The sequence below is a fragment of the Canis lupus genome, chromosome 15 (assembly GCF_048164855.1).
Source record: "Canis lupus baileyi chromosome 15, mCanLup2.hap1, whole genome shotgun sequence".
Taxonomy (NCBI): domain Eukaryota; kingdom Metazoa; phylum Chordata; class Mammalia; order Carnivora; family Canidae; genus Canis; species Canis lupus.
Window position 1 is genome coordinate 34,959,753 of NC_132852.1, and position 24,590 is coordinate 34,984,342.

The 24,590-nt window shown below is 46.9% G+C and overlaps 1 protein-coding gene and 1 pseudogene across 8 annotated transcripts in view; both read left to right on the plus strand.

The window, feature by feature from the left end:
* The first annotated feature begins 11,623 nt into the window (after positions 1 to 11,623).
* Positions 11,624 to 12,878, plus strand: LOC140605528 (ras-related protein Rab-1B pseudogene; annotated as a pseudogene).
* Positions 12,879 to 15,476: 2,598 nt separating this feature from the next.
* The window catches only part of TACC1 (transforming acidic coiled-coil containing protein 1), a 120,195-nt gene continuing 111,081 nt past the window's right edge, over positions 15,477 to 24,590 (plus strand). For 3 of the 8 annotated variants that reach the window (XM_072776510.1, XM_072776520.1, XM_072776523.1), the window contains exon 1: positions 15,698 to 15,843. The gene's annotated coding sequence lies outside the window, so the exon portion shown is untranslated. Of the gene's footprint in view, positions 15,844 to 24,590 lie in introns of all 8 variants that reach the window. The other 5 variants (XM_072776502.1, XM_072776515.1, XM_072776516.1 and 2 more) reach the window with 5 other exon arrangements.

Here is a 24,590-nt window from a genome sequence, read left to right on the forward strand (position 1 = left end):
GCTCCCCCTGCTTGTGCTCTCTCTCTCCCTCTCAATCAAATAAATAAGAATAAAATCTATTTAAAAAATAAAAGGCAGTTTTTGTTAACACCTTTAAATAATCTTTGATCTAGAGATTCTACTTGTAGAAATCTACCCTAAGGATAGGGCGCCTGGATGGCTCAGTTGGTTGGGTGTCTGACTCTTGATTTCAACTGGGGTCATGGTCTCAGTGTCCTGAGATCCAGCCCTGCTTCTGGCTCCATGCTCAACAGGGAGTCTGCTGGAGATTCTCTCTCCCTCTCTGCCTCTCCTCCACTCGCCTGTGTGCACTTTCTCTCTCAAATAAATAAATCTTTTTTAAAAAAGATTTTATTTGTTTATTCATGAGAGACACAGAAAGAGAGAAGCAGAGACACAGGCAGAGGGAGAAATAGGCTCCCTGTGGGAGCTCCATGTGGAACTTGATCCCAGGACCCTGGGATCACGACCTGAGCCAAAGGCAGACGCTCAACCACTAAGCCACCCAGGCACCCCTAAAATAAATAAATTTTTTTTAAGATTTTATTTATTTATTCATGAGAGACACAGAGAGAGAGAGAGAGAGGCAGAGACACAGGCAGAGGGAGAAGCAGGTCCACGTACGGAGCCCAACATGGAACTCGATCCTGGGTCTCTAGGATCATGCCCGGGGCTGAAGGTGGCACTAAACCGCTGAGCCACCCGGGCTGCCCTAAATCTTTTTTTTTTTTTTTTTAAAAGGACCATGCTACTCTTGATCTCAGGGTCATGAGTTAGAGCCTCATACTGGGTTGTAAAGATTACTTAAATAAATAAACCTAAAAAAAAAAGAATCTTACTTAGAATGGATATTGGATGTTATGGAGAAACGTTCACCCTATATTGTTAAATGAAAAATGCAGGCTACAAACCGGGATATACACCATGACACCCATCTCAACCCACTCTCCTCCTTGCTCATTACATCTTAAAAACATTCCTTTTCTTCAGTTCTAGTAAGCTCTTTCCTTCCCCAGTGCCTTTGCACATGTCAGGAAAAAACACAAAAGCCTTTGAAAGGAGAGAAAAAGAATTCGTGGGTGTCCTGACTAGCTTACCTATCCTGGTTATCTCCCTCTTTCATTTTCTGTGAGGCTAGTTTATAAGTCTGAAAGCTGTAGATAACTGAGAGTAGTGTGAATGATTATTTCCATGTGCTAGTAAATTCTGTCCAGGGGAGGGGCAACTGATTTCCTTCACCCAACTTGGCATCTATGTATATATATCCTTGGCATTCTCCTATGAAACATCTGTAACATCTTAATGGTTATCTCATTAATTGAGTTAAAAGAAACAACTTTTGGCATATGTTCATTTTATATTTGTATGATTTACCTTTTTATTTATTTATTTATTTTATTTTTAAGAGATTTTATTTTTTTTTATTTGAGAGAGAGAGCACACACATTAGTAGGGGGAACAGGGGAGAGAGAGAGGGAGAAGTATCAGCAGGGAGCCTGATACAGGGCTCCATCCCAGGACCCATCCCAGGACACAGAGATCATGACCTGAGCGGAAGGCAGACACCTAAGTAACTGAGCCACCTGGGTGTGCCTCATTTACCTTTTTAAAAACTCTATTCCCTAACACATACCTGCCTCTTATACTCTCTCTCGTCTCTTCACCTGTCCAACCCCTACCCACTCTTCAGTCCTAGTGTAAAGGTCATAGCCCCAGAAAAGCCTCCCTATTCAAGTTCGGGTCTTCCATTATTCTCTTCTGTATCCATGCCTTCCTAGTGCTTGTTACAAGTGTATAATTATATATTCTGTACGTTTACATATGACTGGGAGTCAAATTATCTGTGATTTAAATTTTCTTCTTTATATTTTTCTTTATTTTACAAATTTTCCATAATGAATATGTACACTTTTATAATTTTTTAAATGTTATCTTTAATCACTACTTTCAAAAGAAAAAAAAGAACCACAGCATATTTACTGTCAATTGCCTCTTGCATCTCCAGTGAAGTCTCCCTACTCCAGCTCCTCTTGCCCACCCAGGTTGCTCCCTTACACAAACCCCTGCTGCAATCATATTCTGTTCTACACAATCATACTTACTAAAGCATTCAGTAACAATATAATGAGAAACTAACAGTGTACAGCAGTTCTAGAAGCCGCACACACACACGTGTGTCCGTGTGTGCGTGTGTGTGTGATGAGACTCTAAGAAAGGTAAATTGTGCTTCCTACTCTGGAGGGGTTTATAAGTCACAGGGTAAGACAGGACAAATTAAATCACAATGTGAGATATTCTTTAATGAAGTCCCAAGCTCAACCTAAATGTTTAGGCTCGAGCTCACTGAGGGCAGGATGATCACATGGCCTTCTATTATGCTCTCGGCCTTGCATGTTTGCTAGCCTTGTGTGTTGAACTAGAACTCGGCCTCACAGAAGCCAGGACTGTTTTGGCTTCTTTAACATGACCCACAGGACTGAACACAGCCCAGACACATGGCAGAGGCTCTTGTTCACGGGCTCATCTGTTGTCCATGATGACTGGCTGGGTCAAGTTGTGGCACTTAGCTTATCTGGGAAATGGAAGTTTCATGGATACAGCAGCCCAGAGTCCAGACAACAAGAGTGTCTCCAGGAAGGGGGGCCTTTGCTGAAGCAGAAGCTGGAAGCCAATCACCTTCCCACATGTGGGTGGGATCCTTATTCTCTAGTCTAGTCATGAGGGTGTCAACTGTTGGAAAACAACTTGCTTACGACTCTAGTTCGGAACATTCAGGGCAGGGCTCTGCCATCATGCTGTTTTTTTACATCATGTAGAACATGAGTCTTCTTGGGGGCCTTCCTGAAAATGTCTCCACTCTCCACAGTGGAACTGCTGGTAGGGAGACAACCCTGGCCACTTGCATGCTGGTGTTTGCAGAATAGCCTGTGACAGAATCAACGGACATGGGGGTTAGGGATTGAAGAGAGGGTTACTTTTTCATCATAGTGGTCAACATGTTGCATGCCCTGCTTCTCCCAGGAAGCCTTTAGAAACTGGCTTTAAAATGTTTCTTAACCTTTGACTTCAAACTAGTTTGCTACCTCCTACATCCTTCCTCACCCTCCCACCCTCCCCGCCCTTAAGCTCCCCGTCTGCACAATCTGACCTTCCTTGTGAAATAAGACACCAACCCTGTAGTAGCTCTCTCTTTTTCTCCCTCAGTTTTTCGAGGCATCCCATCCCTTAAGACTGACGTCAAAGGAGTCTTATATCATTCCCCAAATTCCCTCCGATGCTGCTTTCAGCAAAGAGTCCTGGGGAGGGTGGATCAGGATCTAAACCGGTGTGGCAGTGATTCTGGTCGGGACGGGCGCCGCCCGTCAGGATGCTGGGCAGGGAAGACAGAGGGGCTGGGTGGTGGCCGGGAAGGGCGGCCAGGGTCCTGAGGAGCAGACTCCGAGGTGCAGTCGGAGAGTCAGTGCCCTCGCTGTCTCTGGAACACTGGGGGGTCGTCTCTTCCTGAATGTGAAAATCTGGAGTCCCACAGACGCAGCCAGATGTGGGCCGGAGTGCCAGGGCAATTGTACTCCCCACTCACAGAGCAGCCTTTCATCTGAGTCCAGGAAAGGATAAAAAATTGTCATGTAAGTCCTGCAACTTGGCTGCGACGATTTCCACGCATGCATGGGGGCCGCATTGGTCTGCCTCTCCCGGCGGATCCTTGGCTCTCAGGGCCGTTTGGCGCGGGCAGCGCTGGTGGCTCCCTGTGGGCCTCCCTGCGGGTCGGCTCCGGGCCTGTGTCCCCAAGCCTGATTAGCGCAGCCCGGCTTGGCCCAAAGACGCCTGGGGGGGGATTTGAGTCGTTCTAACAGTCTAATTGACTGATCACTTTTATTTCGCCTGTGCTGTTGACTTCCTGTTTACTGCTCCTTCCAGCTTAGACGAAGCCATTTGCAGCCACATGATGTTTTAAGGTTCCCTTCATTCAGCGAGAGCCAAGAGACAAAACTGCAGTCCCCCTGACAAAACAAAAGAGGCAATGGCTCCAGAGAGCAGGCTCTGGGGACCGGCTGAGTCCTGCGTTGCGGGGGTGGCAGCCGACCACTTTGCCCTGCGATGTGATGATTGCCAGTCATTATGCCTGTCTGGTAGAGGGGGAGGCCGAGTGAGAAACAACAACAGTCAAAGGGAGATCAGTGACTCCCGGGGACTAAAGAACCGTGCAGACAAAACAACCACCACCACCACCACCCAAATCCCCTGCGCTCGGTTTAGAGTTCATAGCCAGGAGGATAAACACCACTTAATTTGCCTCTGATTGCCATTTGGAGATGATAAAAATTTAACTGTTGCTGGAAGAAAAGTTTCCACGGAAATCGCAAGATCCTCCATTGAGAACATTTGTGAATTCCTCCTCAGCCGTCTCCTGAACCTCAGCTCACAACTGAACTCCGGAACATCTACTCCACAGGCAGCTTGGGTTTGGTGTTTTACAACAAGGCCGGGATTCTCCAACCAGGGTGATTTCACCCCTCCCTTCCCCCCAGGACATTTGGTGAAGTCCATAGACATTTTGGGTTGTCACAACAGTGTGTGTGTATGTGTGTGTGTGTGTGTCGGGGAGAGGGCTGTGAGTACTATTGGTGACTAGTGTGCAGAGGTCCAGGATGCAGTTAAGCATTCTATGATGCCCAGGACAGGCCCTCCACAACAAAACATTTGTGTACATTGAGAAACACCAGCAATAAGGTATCTGAAAAGCAGAAAGGAACAGAGATGTATTTGCTCTACATTCTAACTTTCTACCTGGACAAAGATGGGGTACAGGCAGGGAATCCATCCTTTCTGGAAACACAGAGCTGACATCTACAGAGCTGGTGTTACAGGCTTCATGTGATCAGAATGTCTTGTGGGCCTTCTGGAATCTGCGTGAAGGTGAAGATGAAGGTGTGGGCTCTCATCACCACCTTCTAGGGTCTGACCAAGTCGGGGAGGCATCCACGCGTGTGCAGCCACTGCCCCCTAGGGGAAGACACGCGCCCTTGGCGTGGGTTTCTGTTTCCAAGGCGGCCACCAGCTCTCAGCCCCCTTCTTCCTTCTAGCAGTATACAGGAAAAAACCCTCATTTTCTGGTTAGGAGTGATGGTTTCAAGCCCCAATTCTTACACTGGGTTAGAGGCCAAGCCTCTAACCTCTCTTAGCCCCATTCACCATCTTGGGACGTCCCAGGAAGCATTAAAGCATTACAAAAATAAATGAACCTGGCTGCTGTCCCTACAGAATTATAAAGTCAGAGGTGTTCAACTACCAACCAAATAGTTATGGAGGGCCTGTCATATGCCACGCTCTCTTATAATTGCTGAGTATATAAAGTAGACACTACAAAGTCCATTTTGGGGGGGGGAGATAATAAACAATCAGCAAATAAGATAAGATGTGATTTCCCAGAGTGTTCATTGCTAGAGGATGGCTGAGGTGGGAGGAGGCCACCCCTGCAGTCAGCCAGGACAGTCAGGGAAGGCCTTTCTGTGGCTGAGACCTAGTAGGAAGTGACCTTATGAACAGCCCTACCCTTAGACCAAGGCTGCAGGGGTCCCTGCCCAGGGCCCCCTGAATTGGACCACACTGATCGTTCTCCTTACTTAACACTGGATCCCAGCGACATGCTTTTCCACCTCTGCTCCTACATACAAACTAGTACAGAGAGGATGGGCATGCAGAAATGCTTAGGTAAGAGAAAGGACAAATTAATTAATGTGTTAAACCCTGCTTCTCTGATAGCATCAATGCAATAGATTGTTGCGCAAAGAGTCATTTCCCCGGGGTGGTTAGGTGGCACATTTCCTTGAGCGACTTACTCTTGGCTCAGGTGCTGATCTCAGGGTCCTGGGATCAAGTCCTATGTGGTGCTCTGCGTTCACTGTAGAGTTGGTTTTAGATTATCTTTCTCTCTCTCCCTATGCCCATCCCATTCATGCTGTCTCCTTCTCACTATAAAATAAGTTTTTAAAATCTTTTTTAAAAAAGGAATTGTTTTCCAGAGAGTTTCTGAGTGTTTTTGTTTTATTTTATTTTATTTTGCTTTTTGTGTTTGGGAGACGCTCATAGATTACAGCAGTATTTGCAACATTTGCACTTGGTTTGGGAGGAACATTTTACAAAGTTAAATAATTTATATTTCTCTTAAATTCATATATGTTTGTCTAGATGCAAGATGCTTGAAGTGTACCAATTCTTTACCCTAACAACCCCATGGACATTGAACACTAATAATGAGAATCATATTTTAATAAGAATATTTAATATAATTTATTAAATTTTCCAAAAAACTTCAGCTCTATTTAAATAATTCTAATTTTAAAATTTCACACTCACTAATTATAACATGCATTTGTTTACTTTAAAATAATTTTGCATGTTGGAAAAAAGGAACTTTTGGAAAGCATATGGGAAAATCATTTTAATTTTTAATTGTTTATATTGTACCTTCAGCTATAGTTCTTTTTCATTCTTTTTTTTTAAGATTTTATTTATCTGAGAGAAAGTGAACATGTGAGAGAGAGAATACAAGCAGGGGGAGGGGCAAAGGGAGAGGGAGAAGAAGACCCCGCTGAATAGGGAGCCTGACAACTTGGGACTTGATCCCAGGACCCTGAGATCATGACCTGAGTTCAAGGAAGACTGAGCCACCCAGGCACCCCTCAGCTGTGTCTTTATTTTTTTTTTTAATTTTTTTTTAATTTTTATTTATTCATGATAGTCACACAGAGAGAGAGAGAGGGGCAGAGACACAGGCAGAGGGAGAAGCAGGCTCCATGCACCGGGAGCCCGATGTGGGATTCGATCCCGGGTCTCCAGGATCACGCCCTGGGTCAAAGGCAGGCGCCAAACCGCTGCGCCACCCAGGGATCCCTCAGCTGTGTCTTTAATGATAATATATTCAAGTTTTGTACACTTTGAGAACAATAACATTTAAAAAATCTTTTATATCATTCATCTCAATTGAACAGAAATTATTTGAAAATGATTACATTAGTGATTTCACTTAAATGAAAGCAAAGAGTGAATTTCTATGGAATAAATATGTAACAAGTTATGAATAACGTATGTCTCTACTTTGTTACAATATCACCAACCAGCCAACAGAACACTCAAATATGAGAATAATAATTACATTCAATTGTCATGTATAGTTTGCTAATTTATAGTCATAAAAACCATAAACTTACACATATTTTTCAATTTCATCATTATGAAGGCATTTGTCATGGTTAAGAGGAGAGAACATATCCTACCTAACAGTTCTTAGTGGTATGGGGGCCCCCATTTGTGCCCTTACCCTGGGCCCCAATCATGCCAGGGCTGGGCCTATGTATGAAGATCTGGGGGAAGAGGCAGTAACAGGTTCAAAGGCCCTGAAACAGTGAATGTTTGACATATTGGAGGGATATAAAGGTCAGCGTGGCTGCAGCCTGGAAGGTAAGGTTGGAGAGGTGGACAGGGACTTCAGATCCTCCTCTAGTGGCAGTGAGAAACCATTGGAGATGAAGATGGTTCTGGCAGCCATAAAAGAGAATGATGTCCAGGGAGCACAAGAATAGAGGCAGGCACCCAACTGGGAAGCTGAAGCTTTAGTCCCAGCAAGATGACAGTGATTTTGGCCTGAGTTCTCACAGTGAGAAGTGGTCAGACCAGGGCTATGTTTACAAATGGATTGCGTGTTAAAGATGAGGGAGGGAGAGAATGATTTCCAGGGCTTTGGTTTGAGCAGCTGGTGTGTGATGGCGGGAAGCCCAGTGAGGGGCATGGGAAGGTGGAGAATACCTTGTATTTGGGACAGAAGTTCTGCTTTTGTAGAAGTGCTTGCATTACTGATAACTAACCAAGTTGGAGAAATTTTACTAGCGTACCTTCTTACACTCTGTCCACAAGTCTCACACTGGGGGTTATTAGCCAGCTGCCGTCAGAGCTGTCCCATTCTAGTTGCCCATCAACCACCGCCGCAAGGTTTTGACAGGATAGCTGAGGTGTCACCACTAAATTTCTATCGGCCTCAAAATTCTCTGATTTTAAGGTAACAAAAGCGAGACCCAGAAATCTTTGAATTTTAAAAGACTTTTTAAAGATAGAAGAGGAATCCATCTGTAATGATAGAAACGTTGGCATGGCACTGCTCCAGTTGTCCACCACCCACCTTGCTAGCTAGCATCCTGACCCCCGATCCTTGTCTCCACACATACTTGGGGCACATTTACATCTGTGTCTTGTTTTCAGAATGAGCACATAGGAGGTGCTCAAATGTATCTTTGTCATATGAATGAGTGATATGAATGCATCAGTAGGGATTATGTGCTGTGTTTCCTCCTGAGCTTTCTCTTATTTGCCAGACCCCAAATCTGATTGGCTTGGGTGCCAAGGAGGAGAGTCCTGGAGGACCCTTCACAACGTTGTGCTTTAGTGCTTTAGACACCTCCTTTCATCCCCACAGCACCCTTGCAATCAGTATTGCAGATCTATGAGCTCTTACCCAAAAGCCAGGTATGCTGCAGGATTCCGATTGTTTTCGGATTTTAGGAAGCTAACTCTGCATATTATACCTTTTATTATATCACACCCCCGGTGGGCAGGGAGGGGGGCACTTTGTAATTAAACAGAGAAACCCTTTTGCAGCGAAATGTAAGAATATTTACACTAAGTAGGAAAATATATAATAACTTCAGGTCACTTTAGGTCAGGTCTTGCTGCCAAGTGAGTTATGAAATGCTTCTGGTTTTCTGAGTGTGGGAGTTTGGAAACGTGGACAAGAGATTCTGGACCTGGGAAACCCTCACTTTTTGGATGAGGTAGCTGAGGTCCAGAGAGACGAAATAGCGTGCCCAAGATCACACTGTACTAAGTAAGGCAAAGAGTCCGGATTAGGATACGGCTGCTCTTTCTATGGCATAATTCCGGGCTGTCCTGTCTGCCGCTCAATGGAACGGAGTAAATGGCAGCCACTCTTGGGGTTTAGCTCCAATACTGAAGACCAAGTTTGGGAAGAGTTTTCTTTCTGGAACAGCAATACCTCCATCTACTGGACAGATGCAAGAATGACATCTGACCCACTGGGAAAAATGAAGTTTCTTGGACTGGTCATGGATTCTAAAGAAGAGCAGCTGAATTGTCTTTCTCTTCTCTATCCATGCATATCATATTTTAGGGAAAGAAAGCTGCTTCTACATTACCCCTACATATTCCATCCTTTAAAATAAAACAACAGGGGCGCTTAAGAGGCTCAGTCGGTTAAGTGTCAGACTTTTGATTTCAGCCCAGGTCTTGATCTCAAGATCATAAGTTCAAGTTTGGCTTTGGAACTGGGTGTGGCATCTGCTTAAGAAAAAAATTCTAAAATTCTAAAACAAAATAAAACAACAACAGCAATAATAATGAAACCTCTTCCACCACTCGCCAGGAATTCTAGAGTGAAAGTACCAGTGTCCATTCTCAATACTTCCAGAACATCGCTTCTAAAACATGACATTCTCTTGCTTCAAACTTTTCGGTGGCTTCCATCGATTATGGAAGTGATTCCACAGGTCTTCTTGTTACCACACCTGCCATTCTAGCCAATCCCCACACCGTTCACTCGTTGTCTCAATGGGGTCCTTATAATATCTGTATTTCCCATTATAACACCTGGAACTGCCAACATTTATTTGTTTGCTTGCTTCCTCTGCCAGACTTTTGGTTTCTGCACCTTTAAGGGTACCCAGAATAAGTAGAAGTTTGATCATTTTTGAGAGATGAAAAATCCGAGTGAAGTTATTACAATAGCTTAAGGTAATCAAACATTTATTAATTAAATGCGCACACAGTAATCAGACAGTAATTTTTTCCTAAGTTTCAGGATAATCACACTTTTAAAATCCTTTTCCCAAATATGAATTTTGGCAGAAGACAGAATGGGAAAAGCTTGGGAACATTGGTTTTCTTAAGGAAAGCAGATTGTCGAAGAATCAAAATATGCAGAATAATTTGCTCCTGTAAGAAATGATTCTTTCCTTGAGTCTCCAGTATCATATTTTTCTTTTCTGAGTGTCTTGGGTTTCTCAGAATAAAACCTCAAAATGAATTAGCCAAGGAAATAAGAAACTGGACTTGGAATACAGTGGAATACAGCACTTTGCAGGGTCGGGTAGGTTACAAAATAAAACAGATACAGTTACTTTTTTTCCAGGTACGTGTATTGTTTTGCAATAGCTTTATTTAGATATCATTCATGGACCGTAAATTCACCTATTTAGAATATACAATTCAATGGTTTTTAATATATTCACAAAGTTGTGCAACCGCTGCCACCATTAATTTTAGAACATTCTCCTCAGCCCCTAAAGAAACCCTGTAGTTTTTAAAAAGATTTTATCTATTTGAGAGATAGTGAGTGAGAGGGAGAAAGTGCACACGTGAGGGGCAGAGGCAGAGGGAGAGGAAGAAGCAGACTCTCCGCTGAGCAGGGAGCCCAACGCGAGACTCAATCCCAGGACTCTCAGATCATGACCTGAGGCAAAGGCAGATGTTTAACCAACTGAGTCACCTAGGCACCCCAAAACCCTGTGGTTTTAACTATCAACCCCAGCAACACCACCTCCCCAGCCTTTGGCAACCACTTATTTACTCTCTGTCTCTTAAGATTTACCCATTCTGTATAGGTCACCTAACTGAAATCATATCCTATGTGGTGTTTTATGTCTGGTTGCTTTTGCTTAGCCTAGTATATTCAGAGTTCACCCAGGCCGTAGCACGTGTCAGGACTTATTTCTTTTTATGAATATTATTCTATTGTTATAGCTATATCAACTTTGTTTATCCACTCATTAGTTAAACATTTGGGTCATTTCCATCAGCAGCTATAATGCATACTGCTGATGTAAGTACTCGTGTACAGATTTCTGTGTGGACACGTTTTCATTTCTCTCCGGTATATACCTAGGAGTAGAATTGTTGCATCCAATGTTACAGATATGTCTCTTTCCTCCCCCTACTAGATTACAAACAACCCCAGGGCAGAGTTTGAGGCATTTGTCTCCTGGCCCAGACTATGTACATAGACATTCATTAAATGTTCATTGCCTGGAATGAATAAGTGGATGATATTTGCAGTTCTAACATGGAGCATGGGGATTTGGACGACTGGACAGACAGCATGAATAAAATGAATCTTTTCAAAAAACTCAAATCATGAAAATTCTTCTTTTTTTTAATTACAGGCAATCTTGACAATGACAAGTAGAATTGCAAAATATACTTCTCAGAACCCCAGCATCCCTTCTATAAAATGAGAGAAACTGCATCTTATGGAGTTGTTGTCTTAAAATTGTTTTCCATCTGAGGAGACCTCAAATGGCTGGCACCCATCCTAACACTATATAGCTGGTTAAATTCAGTATGATCTCTCACCTACAAACCAATCCCAGCTTCGGCCTTTTGTGAAATCTTGTCTAGCTTTAACCTTGAAAAGATGGGATTTTCATTTCACCTTCAGCTCTGTCTTTTGCTGCCCATAAAATTATTAGGCGTCTGTCTACATTCATGATATCAAAGCTGTTAGTTTAGCAAGCGGAAAGAGGTGACTGACTAAGCTAGTGACTCTTGCTCTCAGGTAAGAATCAGAAATGCCGATCTTGAAACGGGAGGCGGAGCAGAGCTGCCTGGGAGCGACCGAGCGGGCCACCGCCGCTGCCATGAACCCCAAATATGACTACCTATTTAAGCTGCTTTTGATTGGTGATTCGGGTATGGGCAAGTCATGCCTGCTTCTGCAGTTTGCTGATGACACATACACGGAGAGCTACATCAGCACCATCAGGGTGGACTTCAAGATCCGAACCATCCAGCTGGATGGCAAAACCATCAAATTCAGATCTGGGACACAGCTGGTCAGGAGCGGTTCCAGACCATCACTTCTAGCTACTACCGGGGGGCTCATGCCATCATTGTGGTGTACGATGTCACCGACCAGGAATCCTAGGCCAACGTGAAGCAGTGGCTACCCGAGACTGACTGCTATGCCAGTGAGAACATCAATAAACTCCTGGTAGGCAATAAGAGCGACCTCACCACCAAGAAGGTGGTGGACAACACCATAGCCAAGGAGTTCGCAGATTCTCTGGGCATCCCCTTCCTGGAAACAAGTGCCAAGGATGCTGCCAATGTTGAGCAGGCATTCATGACCATGGCTGCTGAGATCAAGAAGCGGATGGGGCCTGGGGCAGCCTCAGGGGGTGAGCGGCCCAATCTCAAGATCAACAGCACCCCTGTGATGCCGGCTAGTGGCGGCTATTCTAGGAGGGGCACCTAGGGTGGGACAGGAGGGGGCACCTTCTCCAGGTGATGCTCCTGGAGGGGACAAGAGGTGCCCCCCTCTCCTGGGGCATTTGAGTCTGCGGCTTTGGGGTGTCCTGGGCTCCCCATCTCCCTCTGGCCCATCTGCCTGCTGCCCTGAGCCCTGGTTTTGTCAAGGTCCCCAAGGGAGGATACCCAGGACCTTTGACTGGGGTGGGGATGTGGGCTTGCTCTGCTGCTGCCTCTAAGTAACTTTAAAAGATACCCCACCACACACCTTTCTTTGAGATGAGGGCTCCTCTTTCCCTCCTTTGCCCCCCTATGTATGCTCAGTGGGTTTCTCTCATCCTTTTCCATCTCCACCCCACCTCTTCCCCAAGAGCTGGGAGCCTCCCTGGCCTCTATAGTCCCTGGCTGCAGTCAGCGTCAGGGGCCAGGAATGGGACCAGGGGATCCAGGACCCAGGATCCAGGGCCCTGGGCTGGACCTCAGGAAGGGCATGGGGGCCACAGGGGCCCAGCAGCCCACCTTTTCCTCTCCTCCCTGACTCCTCCCTGCCCCTTCCATACTCACAGCTCCAGCTGTCCAGCTGCAGTGGAGTCTGAGCACATCTAGAGCAGGTGGGCGGGCAGCCATGCTGGGCCTGTGCCTTGAGCCCAGAGGAAGCCTACTCCTGCCACCCCCTGCCATGCCAGAGCCAGGCCCATGTGTTGCCTGTCCACCGTGCCCCTCCCCAAGGCAGGCAGAGGCGGAAGGCCCACTGTGCCAGAGGCCGGGCATCAGCCTTAACCCTCACTCTGCCAGCATCTCTTCCCTTTCCCTGAGGCAGCACATCTGGCTTATTCTCTTCCTTCTGTTTGGAGCCTATGAGGGCAGGTCCTCATACCCTGTCACTATTTCTCCTCTGGGGAATGTGGGTGCAAATCCAGGGTTGGGGGCCTCTCCCTTCACCCCCTCCCACCCAGGATCCTAGCCCCATGCACTCTGGCATAGCTTCTTCCTGCAGAAAAACAAACTTTTGGTCTCTACCTGAGAAGCCATGTCCCTTATGCTATCTCTTGTCTGTCCCACTTGTGCCCTGCCCTCCAGCTTGTATTTAAGTCCCTGCGGTGCCCCTCACTCCCAGGTTCCCCTCTGGTGTCATGTCAGGCATTTTGCAAGGAAAAGCCACTTGGGGAAAGACAAAGGACAAAAAATAAATTTCCACTGGCCCTTGGGTGAGCCAAGGGTTTTTGCAAGGGGAAAAAAAAAAAGAATTAGAAATGCCACCCTACTGGGGTACCTTGGGTGGCACAGTTGGGTTAAGCATCTGACTCTTGGTTTCGGTTGGGTCTGATCTCAGGGTCATGAGATGGAGCCCCCGCATGGGAGTCCAAGCTCAGTGCAGAATCTGCTTGAGTTTCTCCCTCCCTTTGCCCCTATGCCCCACTCTATCGTTCTCTTTTTCTCTCTCAAATAAATAAGTATTTTTTAAATGCCACTCCACCAGTTCTGCTTGGCAACATTCCCCCATCTCTGTGGTGAGTTGTGTCCACCACACTGCACACTCCATATCTGGGGAATTAGACTCTTGCCCTCATTGAGGGGCATGGTCAGTCTTTTTAGAACATAGTTTGTCTATTGTTTAGATGTCAAATAGACTCAGTCTGTCTATGTCCTTTCAGAGTGTGATTCTTGAGGTCGTTTGGGGATAAAAACCAAGTGAGGGAGTATAGTATATTACATATACTGTTATGTTAAGAAACAAAATGGGCAACTAGTTAAATACTCTAATGATGGGTTAAATTTTGCTGATTATGATTATTTCCACACAAAACCAAAATTGAAATGACAGACTCTCCAAATTTCAGAATATGAACACATTTTAATTACTTTCGAGTTTAGGTACAAAACTCAAGCTAGGAATAGACAAAAAATCACCTACGTTAGTCTCGCTTTGCTGACTGGATAACAATATGTGATTAATACATCAACTCAAAAATCTAAAAATTGCTACCCTCAGCCTATGTATTATTTTTATAAATGAAGGAGAGTTCTAGAACATTTGAAATTTTCTAACCTCATGAACTGGCTCCCCCCAAATTATTCTTATCTTGCTTACACTATTAATTTGTTTATTACTCCCCTTCTTTTAATAAACAGAGCAGAGGGGATGTCCTCATTTCCTGTTTGTGAGCAAATCCCCAATTAGCACTGTGAGAACTACTGAGTTTTATTGCAAGAGTCAACAAGACTCTAAAGGTTCCCAATTTGTGGTGGCATTTGACAATTCACAGATGTGCCACCCTCTGGGTGATTACCAACAGCTGAATCTTACAATGGCTTCTCACCCCAATGCACCCCCACCCACGGCCTCCAAGAATCACAACCAGCACACTTGCAGCCCCATCCCTGAGGGGCTGAGGACACGGTTTGTTATGTGCAACCAGACTCTCTTGGGAAAGGTAGCCGTGCCTGTGTCACCATCATAGAAAGACCTAGAACTAAGTGAGGGCTTTGAAGACCAGCCTTCCCGCTCTTTACCACACTCCTTGCACCCTGCACTGTGAGTGGAGATGTGAGCAGGGACAAGGCTGACCTAGACCAGAGTTTAAGGACAGTTTCACTGTAATCTTTTACCAGTTATTACTGTTGTTGTTTTTCCATTAGAAGAGAGGGGGAAAACAGTCAAGAGAAATATGGGTGTGTATAGTTCTTGAAATCCAGAGGTTCAGATGGAAAAAAAAAAAATCTATCAAAAATGTCCCTAGAACAAAGCTTGGCAAAATAAATAGCTTTTAAAAAAAAGATTTTATTAATTTATTCATGAGGGACACAGAGAGAGGTAGAGACACAGGCAGAGGGAGAAGCAGGATCCTTGCAGGGAGCCAGATGTGGGACTTGATCCCAGGACCCTGGGATCCACCCTGAGCCAAAGGCAGAGGCTCAACCACTGAGCCATCCAGGCGTCCTTTTTTCTTAAAAAAAAAAAAAAGAAGAAGGAAAAAAAAAGCTGAACGTTGTAACAGGAGAAATTTTCTCACAAGGAGAAGTTGTTCCTGAGCCAAGTTGAGGCAGAGGAAAAATTTTCCAGCATGTCAGGAACGAAGCTGACGTTCCATTAAGAACAAAAAAATATTTTTTTAAAAAATGTGCTAAAGGAAAGCATCAGCGGAAACCAGAGTCCAGACGGAGCTTGAAGCTGCCGACGGGGCGCGGCGGGGAGAGCCCACGGAAGGCCGGCGCTGGAGGGAGACGCGGGCCCGTCTCCCCGAGCTCCCAGCCCCCGTGGACATTTCCTGTTCTGCCTCTGGAAGTTCAAGCCAAAAATGACAAAACATCCTTTTCCCTCTGACCGAGTGCTTGGTTGGGAGACCATCCCCTTCCCAGGCCAGTGACCTCAGGGCCCGCCCTCGCCTTCCTTCCGCGGAACCCCTCCCTGAGCAGCGGCGTGGGCTCCGGGGAGCGAGGACGGAGCCGCTTCCCCGGGAGGGATGATGGAGCTGCCGTAGCAGGTGGGGCCAGAGGTGGAGAGAGACCACGGGGACCCTGGCCCCAGAGGTAGGAACCGGGCAGAGGGAGCTGGACGTTCTTGCGGTCGTTGGACAGTCACTGAGCACCAGGAGGCGCTTGCCCTTTAAGCCTTGGGCTGTGAGGGCTCTGCCCGTGGGTGCTGTGCTGGGTGCGCGCGTGTGCTGGCTGGGTGGGTGCGTGTGCTGGCTGGATGCGCGCGTGTGCTGGCTGGGTGCGTGCGTGTGCTGCCCGGTGCGTGCGTGTGCTGGCTGGGTGCGCGCGTGTGCTGCCCGGTGCGTGTGTGTGCTGCCCGGTGCGTGCGTGTGGCTGGCTGGGTGGGTGCGTGTGCTGCCCGGTGCGTGCGTGTGCTGGCTGGGGGCGCGCATGTGCTGCCCGGTGCGTGCGTGTGCTGCTTTGTGCGTGCGTGTGCTGGCTGGGTGTGCACGTGTGCTGCCCGTTGCGTGCGTGTGCTGGCCGGGTGGGCGCGTGTGCTGGGCGGGGGGGGGGGGCGCGTGTGCTGGCCGGGTGGGCGCGTGTGCTGGCCGGGTGGGCGTGTGTGCTGGCCGGGTGGGTGCGTGTGCTGGGCGGGTGGGCGCGTGTGCTGGCCGGGTGGGTGCGTGTGCTGGGCGGGTGGGCGCGTGTGCTGGTTGGGGGGGGGGGGCGCGTGTGCTGGCCCGGTGGGTGCGTGTGCTGGCCGGGTAGGCGGACTCTCAGGCAAGAAGGTCAGATGTCTTCTCTCTCCCTCTCCTTCCCAATTGAGCTTGAACTCTCCGGCTCCTGGAAGCACATGTTTTGTTTGGGTTCTGGTATGGAAAATGTCGTGGGAGGACTCTGAGAGTTCCTTGATTTCTGTTTTGTGTGTGTGTGTGTGTGTGTGTGTGTGTGTGTGTGTGTATTTTGTGGTGTTGTCTGAGTCCCTGGAAGTCAAGGAGCGTTCATTGTACCTTGAACTCTGGACAGATTGACAGAGAAATGAGTGAAGTGCTGCAACCAGGACCCTATGCTCTGCTGCTCCCCCCCACCCCCAAGGTGGTCACACTCTGCAGCTGTCCCTCCAGGTATGGGGATGTGGCACAGACCCCCAGGGCCCTGGAGCACCAGGGCTGTGCATTCATGGAGTTTGAGACACAGGTGACGGTGGCAGAGGTTCCCATCCACCCAGGAGGCCCTTAGCTCTGCTGGGGACGCGCTCCTCAGTCCGGGGCTGGAAGGCTAGGCTTGGTGCCATACATGCTGACATGGACGGACATCGAGAACTCCACATGGCTTCTGCACAAGGAATACTCAAAAATTTATGAAGCAGTCATAAATGAAGCACTTCTATGCCCTTCATTTGAACTCCTATGGCTTTTACATCCCTGTACCACACACAGCGCTCCTTAGCCACACACATAGTACATTGTGCTCTTCTTTAACAGGCCAGATAAATGAGAGGGTAACTGAGCAAACTTATCAGAACCTATTAGTTGGTGATCCCAAGACAGCAGCCAACTCTTACCGAGCGCTGGCTGGGTGCCAGGCACTGTTCTAAGGGCAGTAGGTGTCATTGGCATCATCCTTATTGACAGATGAGGAAGCTGAAGCCAGAGGGACAACTAGTCCATGGCAGAAATGGGACCTGCACTGAGGTAGCCTCCGTTTTGAGTCCCAGCTGCCATGCTCTGAAACCAGGAAGAGCGGGATTTGAATCTTGGTTCCAGCATTGCCTGGCTGGGTGGCTCTAGATAAGTTATATGTCCTCATCCTCAGTTTTCTCATCTGTAAAATGGGATAGCAATAACCCCACATCACAGAGGTATTGTGAGAGGTAAATTAGTTGTAAGAGACTATTTTATTGAAGGAAATGAACAATACAAGCAAGCTCTCCCCAGTCCCTGTAGTGTGTGGTATAAATGTAGAAGGATCTCATGCAACTGAAAGCCTCAAGGTTCTGCAGGAGCTAGCAAGAGTGCTGTACCCTCCACGAGGGACATTGGAGTTTCCTTGGCAGCCAGTGCAGGACTGCAGTTGCCAGCTCCCTGGACTCCAAACTCCCTAAGGGCAGGGCTCATGTAGTATGTATCTTTGTTTCTCTTAAAAAAAAAAATGGTTCTCAAACTGTGGCCTGAAGACACTGTTGCTTTTCAGAAGGGACACAGGGTCTTTTTGGGAAGGAGTTCAACCAGGAGCCTATGAGTGTTCCAGGAGCCTCCTCCTCCCACTTCCAACAAAGCAGCTCTACCTTTACTGACTCGTATGTTGGGGTGCCCAGTTGGAAGAAAGTTTTGAAAATAATTTTCAGCACCTGCTAACCTGGAACAAGAAATGCATCTGGGCTGAAAGTGACCGCTTATGGAGTGGAGTTGATTCACAGAAGGATTCTTAGCTTCCCTGTCTACGCTCTCACGCGGCCCTCCCACCACCTCCTACTTAGTGATCATCTCCTGCTACGGGGTGCCCAGGGGGGCTGTGGGCCATCTCAGGCAGCCCGCCCTCCTCCCGCACAGGGACTGGCAAGGGGCAGAGCAGCAGAGAGCTTAGGTTACAACCTGGCCTCTCTCTGCGTCTTTTCTGAATGTGCCCTTCTCAACTCTGCTCACAGTTGGGGACTGCATGGTCAATAATCATAATAGCTATTATTTTTTTAAATAATAAATTTATTTTTTATTGGTGTTCAATTTGCCAACATACAGAATAACACCCAGTGCTCATCCCGTCAAGTGCCCCCCTCAGTGCCCACCACCCAGTCACCCCCACCCCCTGCCCTCCTCCCCTTCCATCACCCCTAGCTCGTTTCCCAGAGTTAGGAGTCTTTATGTTCTGTCTCCCTTTCTGATATTTCCCACACATTTCTTCTCTCTTCCCTTATATTCCCTTCCACTATTATTTATATTCCCCAAATGAATGAGGACATATACTGTTTGTCCTTCTCCGATTGACTTATTTCACTCAACATAATACCCTCCAGTTCCATCCACGTTGAAGCAAATGGTGGGTATTTGTCATTCCTAATGGCTGAGTAATATCCCATTGTATACATAAACCACATCTCCTTTATCCATTCATCTTTCAATGGACACCGAGGCTCCTTCCACAGTTTGGCTATTGTCATAATAGCTATTATTGATCTTCTTTAATGATAACAGCTTGCTGATGGAGCCAGGCACTCTGATGGACACAAGACATGGATTAGCTCATGTAATCCCCACAAAAGCCCTATAAGGCGGTTCGGCATGTTCCGCATCGAAAATGCTGACATGGCATCGAAAGATAGAGACATGAATGCACATGCTCAAGGGCACCCAGCCAGTTAGTGCTGACCGTGGGTTTGGAGCCTCATCCTCCAAGTCTCAGCCACACTGCCTCAAATATTTTTGCAGCTCTGTTTGACAGAGGTAAGAGGGATATCATTGTGAGTGTGTTTTGTTCATATTTTTGGCAAAGGATACCCCAGAGAAAAGGCTGGGAAGAACAAAGTGACAGGGTTAGGACAGAATGTTCCATGGAAGCAAGGGTGCTTCTGTGAAAGAGTGGAGTCGGGATTTCTGTTCAAGCTGTATCCTGGTTATAAACTTCACCTCTTCTCTCAGGGGTGGTATGGTTTAGCGGGAAAGAGCAGCTACGTAGCCAGACTCCTCGGGTTCAAATCCTAGTTCTCCCACATGTTGGCTAGGTCATTCGTAGGCAAATTATTAAAGTAGAGATATCCCATGTAGAGGGATGATAATGACAGTATCTATCTCACAGAGCTATCATCATGATAAGATGACCTAGTCCACAAAAAGCATTTAGAACTGTGTCTGGCACATAGTAAACACTAAGTGAATATATTATTATGTGTAAAAGAGGTTTTTGGATTAACCTTAGACAGTGGGGCAGCCATCTGGAAATAAGTAACTGGTGTTCAAGAATATAAGATGGACACTAATAATTTCAACTGTGAGCTTGGGGGAGACGGTTGTTCCTGGACTCCAATCAGAAAGGACCAGAGTCCCCAAGAGACGTACCTTAGGTCTTAAGACCTACCAGAAAGAACTGAGATGTTTTCCCAGAGATTAAAGAGGTAGAACCGAAACAACTAGTCTTTAGGATCATCTTGTCAAATTGGACCTTTTGATTACATGAAGTACAATTATTTATCTTTGAAGTTATTGAAATTAGTTCCATCTCTGACCTATTGTTATTCAAAAAACAAATTTGCTGTTTTTTTCAGTGATTAAATACCATTGGTTGAACCCCTTGTATTTTTGGAAGGATGACTTTAAGATTTCAAGCTGAGATATGAAATTTAAGAGCTAAATATAGCAGACAAAAAAAACAGTAAGGAGATCATGAATTACAAAAGAATTTTGTGGCTTTTTCAAAGGACAGATCTGTGAGCAGAACTTAAATCTAGATTAGATTTGCAATGATTCTGAAAGTCATACACATCAGTTTGGCAACCTTTACTGGAAGTAAAAGTAGGCAAGAAATAAATGAGTAACTGACATTTATTGAGTACTTACTAGGAGCCAGGCCTTGTGCTAAGGGCTTCATATGCATTTTCTCATTTGTTTAATCTTCAAAACTGCACATCAAGTGACTACTCCTATTATCCCCGGTTTACAAATGAGGAAGGCATGGTCTAGAGGAGGAAAGGATGTGCACAAACACGCAGAGCTGGCAGGTGCTAGGGTCGGCACCGACTCAGGACTGTCTGGTTTGCCTGCAGGTGCTTCAATCTTGTAGTTTGGTTCTAGTAGATCTAATCCTTCCTGACTTAGTCCATTTCAGTCTGTTTGAAATGTGCTGTGTTTGGAAGAGGATGGAGGGGCAGTAACACCCACAGCATGAGGTTTGAGTACAGCACTCAGGCATTTTGGATAATAGGTGGCAGAAGATACAAAGGGCACCTGATGGGGGTGGGGGTGGGCACAGTGCACCTGCATGTAAGCAAGCGTGTTATCAGGCAGGGCCGAGCGTGGGTAAACCTGTGGAGGCGGTTGCCACCTTAACCTGCCCCCACGCTCTCCCAGAGGCCCTACGTCCAGGGATTCCTCCCTCCTTTTCTGCAAGGATCTCTGTCACTTTCTGATAAGAAGAGAAGGTCCCAGCTGTAGCCTCCCAGGAGCCCTACTCTGCCTCTAATCCCCTCAGTACCCTGTAACTAAAATTAATCCTTGTTCTTGTCCACCAGAACTCCCTTTGGCCAGTGCTTGAGTTTTAGCAAACCCCTCCGAAGTGATTACTAAATGAATTAATATGCAAGTTCGGCTCTAGTGGGAGACTTAGATTTCATGGTGGCAAGGAATAGGAGAAGCATTTTGGAGGAGGGAGACCTTCCCCACTGCCCCTCCCAGGCATCCCCTAACTGCATTCCATGGTTAAAATCTACCCATCACTGGAAAGCAAGCTCTTTTCTGAGGCTCTGAGGTCCTCAGTGCAAGCTTCTCTTGTCTTCTTTTTTTTAAATTCAATTAGACAACATATAGTGCATCATTAGTTTCAGATGCAGTGTTCACTAATTCATCAGTTGCACATAACACCCAGTGCTCACCACATCATGTGCCCTCCTGAATGCCCATCACCTAGGCACCCCAGCCTCCCACCCCCTCCCCTCCAGCAACCCTCAGTTTGTTTCCTAGGGTTGAGTCCTTCATGGTTTGTCTCCCTTTCTGATGACTTCCCATTCTGGTTCCTCTCTCTTTCCCTATGATCCTCTGCGATGTTTCTTATCTCTTGTGTTCTTGAAAGAGAAGCTGCTTATCTGAATTCTCAGAAAACATTTATAGCACCAACTCAACCGGGATAGCTCTAGGCGGTATGTGCAGTGGGTGAGGCTGTCCCTCAGTGCCCAGGGCCCTCTCTTTCTGTCTGTTGTCCTTTCTGGTGGCCCGCGCCCACCCACCTTCTCAGACCCTCACATGCAGACTCCTTTTCCTTCCTTATCTCCAACAGGACCTTCGGGCCCTTAACTCACTGAACAACCTTAAACCACATGCTTCCCAAGAGTGGGTTGTGTGTATGATGAGATTCAAATGGTTTTGCTGAGAACAAGTTGACCATGGAATATAGGAATCAGCAGTTTGGGGAGGGCTTTTAAGGATTTAGGGATATAGGTTCTTGTTAGACCCCTGACCCCCAAATCACACACTTAGAAAGCAGTGCTCATGGGGGGCCCGTCAGGAGTTAGGGAGGGTCCTAATTAATGATGATGGTAGGTCTGGGGGAGGAGAGGAAACCTACTGTTTATCCCAGGCCACCCAAGGTATATGTGGATGGGGGAGGAGGGGCGGGGGGCTTACACCTCCTATACTTTCAGGCCTGGAGGGCTAGTGAAGATATTCTCTTCCTTTGCCTCATCCTCCATTTTGAAAAAGAGGTTCCAAACAGAAGCAGACAGGAGTGGTAGAAAAGGCAGACATAATACAGAACAAAATGTCTCAAGGCAGCAGAGGAAGGCTTGGTATATGTTCATTGTTCAATGTGGGGCTCTCCTGGACCCTTGGAACTTTCCATGGTTTGGCTTTCTGGCTAATTATTACCATCTGTGTGGTTGCTGGCAGCCACCCCTGTGCTGGGCCTGCCAGTGGAGTTGCCGGGCCAGTCCGAGGGCTGCACCAGCCACTGACAGCTGCTGAGGTCCCCTTGAGTTTTTCTTGAGGCACAAACAGATGTCCCCCAGACTGCATCCTGGCCATTGGGTAAGTGGCTTGCCTTTCTGCCTGCCTCCCCGAATCATGCAGTCGGCTGTCCAGGGGCGGATCTGGTTTTCTGGCCACACGTTTTCCTTCCCCGCACACCTGTGATATGTCCACACTGTGAGTGAACACAGCCTGCTCCTTTCCTTGGAGTGGCTCGGGAACCAACAGGCACAGCACATCCCCACACAGATACGGAGATGCGTCATGGAAAAGAGAGGCTGCTTATATTTTAGTAAGTAAACAGCTGTCAGGACTCTGGGCACACATCAGCCTCTGCCTGGTAAGGCATTCAGTCTGCTTCTAGAATCCCGAGCATCAGAGTTGAGAGGGATCTTAAAGACTTTGTAGTCCAAATCCCTCGTTTTACAGATAAGAAGACTGTCTAGGGAAGTAGGGACTTGCCCAAGGCCACAGAGCTAGGATCGACGGGGCTTTCCTTTTTTTTTTTTTTTTTTTTTTTATTGGTGTTCAATTTACTAACATACAGAATAACCCCCAGTGCCCGTCACCCATTCACTCCCACCCCCCGCCCTTCTCCCCCTCCACCACCCCTAGTTTGTTTCCCAGAGTTAGCAGTCTTTACGTTCTGTCTCCCTTTCTGATATTTCCCACACATTTCTTCCCCCTTCCCTTATATTCCCTTTCACTATTAATTATATTCCCCAAATGAATGAGAACATATAGTGTTTGTCCTTCTCCGACTGACTTACTTCACTCAGCATAATACCCTCCAGTTCCATCCACGTCGAAGCAAATGGTGGGTATTTGTGGTTTCTAATGGCTGAGGAATATTCCATTGTATACATAAACCACATCTTCTTTATCCATTCATCTTTCGATGGACACCGAGGCTCCTTCCACAGTTTGGCTATCGTGGCCATTGCTGCTATAAACATCGGGGTGCAGGTGTCCCGGCGTTTCACGGGGCTTTCTATCTCACAAAGCCAATCTGTTAATGGATGGTCGTGAGAAGGGATTGAGGTTTTATGGGTGCCAGCTACTTCCATTTGCCCTTATAAATCCACTCTCTACTCTTCTCCACTGTTCTGTGTGTCCAGGATGCTACCTGAATGGCTCCCTCGCATTTGACTTCTGGTTAGAGGCAGGCAACAGAGGCCCTGGCAGGAAATCAGAGCAAGGGGAGAGAGTGATATGAGGTGTGTATCCCACCTGCTATCTCTGCGTTGCTGTGGGCCAACTGTGTCCCCTGCCTGCAGGCACGGCTCTGTCAGACAGCCCTCTTGCTCCACAAGGCTCTGTCCCCCAAGCCTTCAGGCCTAGGGTGGTGCCCAAAGCTCCCCGACTGTTCAGCTCTGTGAAACTACACTCTTTTGAGGTCTCAAACTCTACCCGGCCTTCCTGTACAGTCCCTTTACTAAACTCTCAAACTGGGGAGTGTTAGCTGCCAGGGTCCTGACAGAGATACCTGTGAGTGGCTTTATCACAGGAAGAAAAATCTATATGAAGGGAAGGTGAAATTTAGGAAGATAATGTATAAGTTTCCTGTGGCTGCTACAACAAATGATTGCACACTTGGGAGTTTAAATTGGGGTTGCCTGGGTAGTGCAGTTGGCTAAGGATCCATCTTTTTTTTTTTTTTTTAAGATTTTATTTACTTATTCATGACAGACACAGAGAGAGGGGCAGAGACACAGGCAGAGGGAGAAGCAGGTTCCATGCAGGGAGCCCAACGTGGGACTCCATCCCAGGTCTCCAGGATCACACCCCAGGCTGCAGGCAGCACTAAACCGCTGAGCCACCAGGGCTGCCCTTGCTAAGGATCCAACTCTTGGTTTCAGCTCAGGTCATGATCTCAGGGTCCTGGGATCAAGCCCTACATCGAGCTCCCTGCTTAGCAAGGAGTCTGCTTGGGATTGTTTCTCTCCCTCCCCCTTTACTCCCCCCTTGCTTGCTCTTTCTCTCTCTAAAATAAATAAATGAATATTTAAAAAAATAAAACAACCCCAAAACAGCAGAAATTTATTCTTTTAGCATTCTGGAGGCCAGAAGTCCAGAATCAGCATTACTAGGCAGAAATCAAGGTCTCAATAGGGCCACTATGCTCCAAAGAGAGAGAGAATCTGTGCCTTGCCTTTTCAGCTTCTAGTGGTGGCCACTATTCCTTAGCTTGTG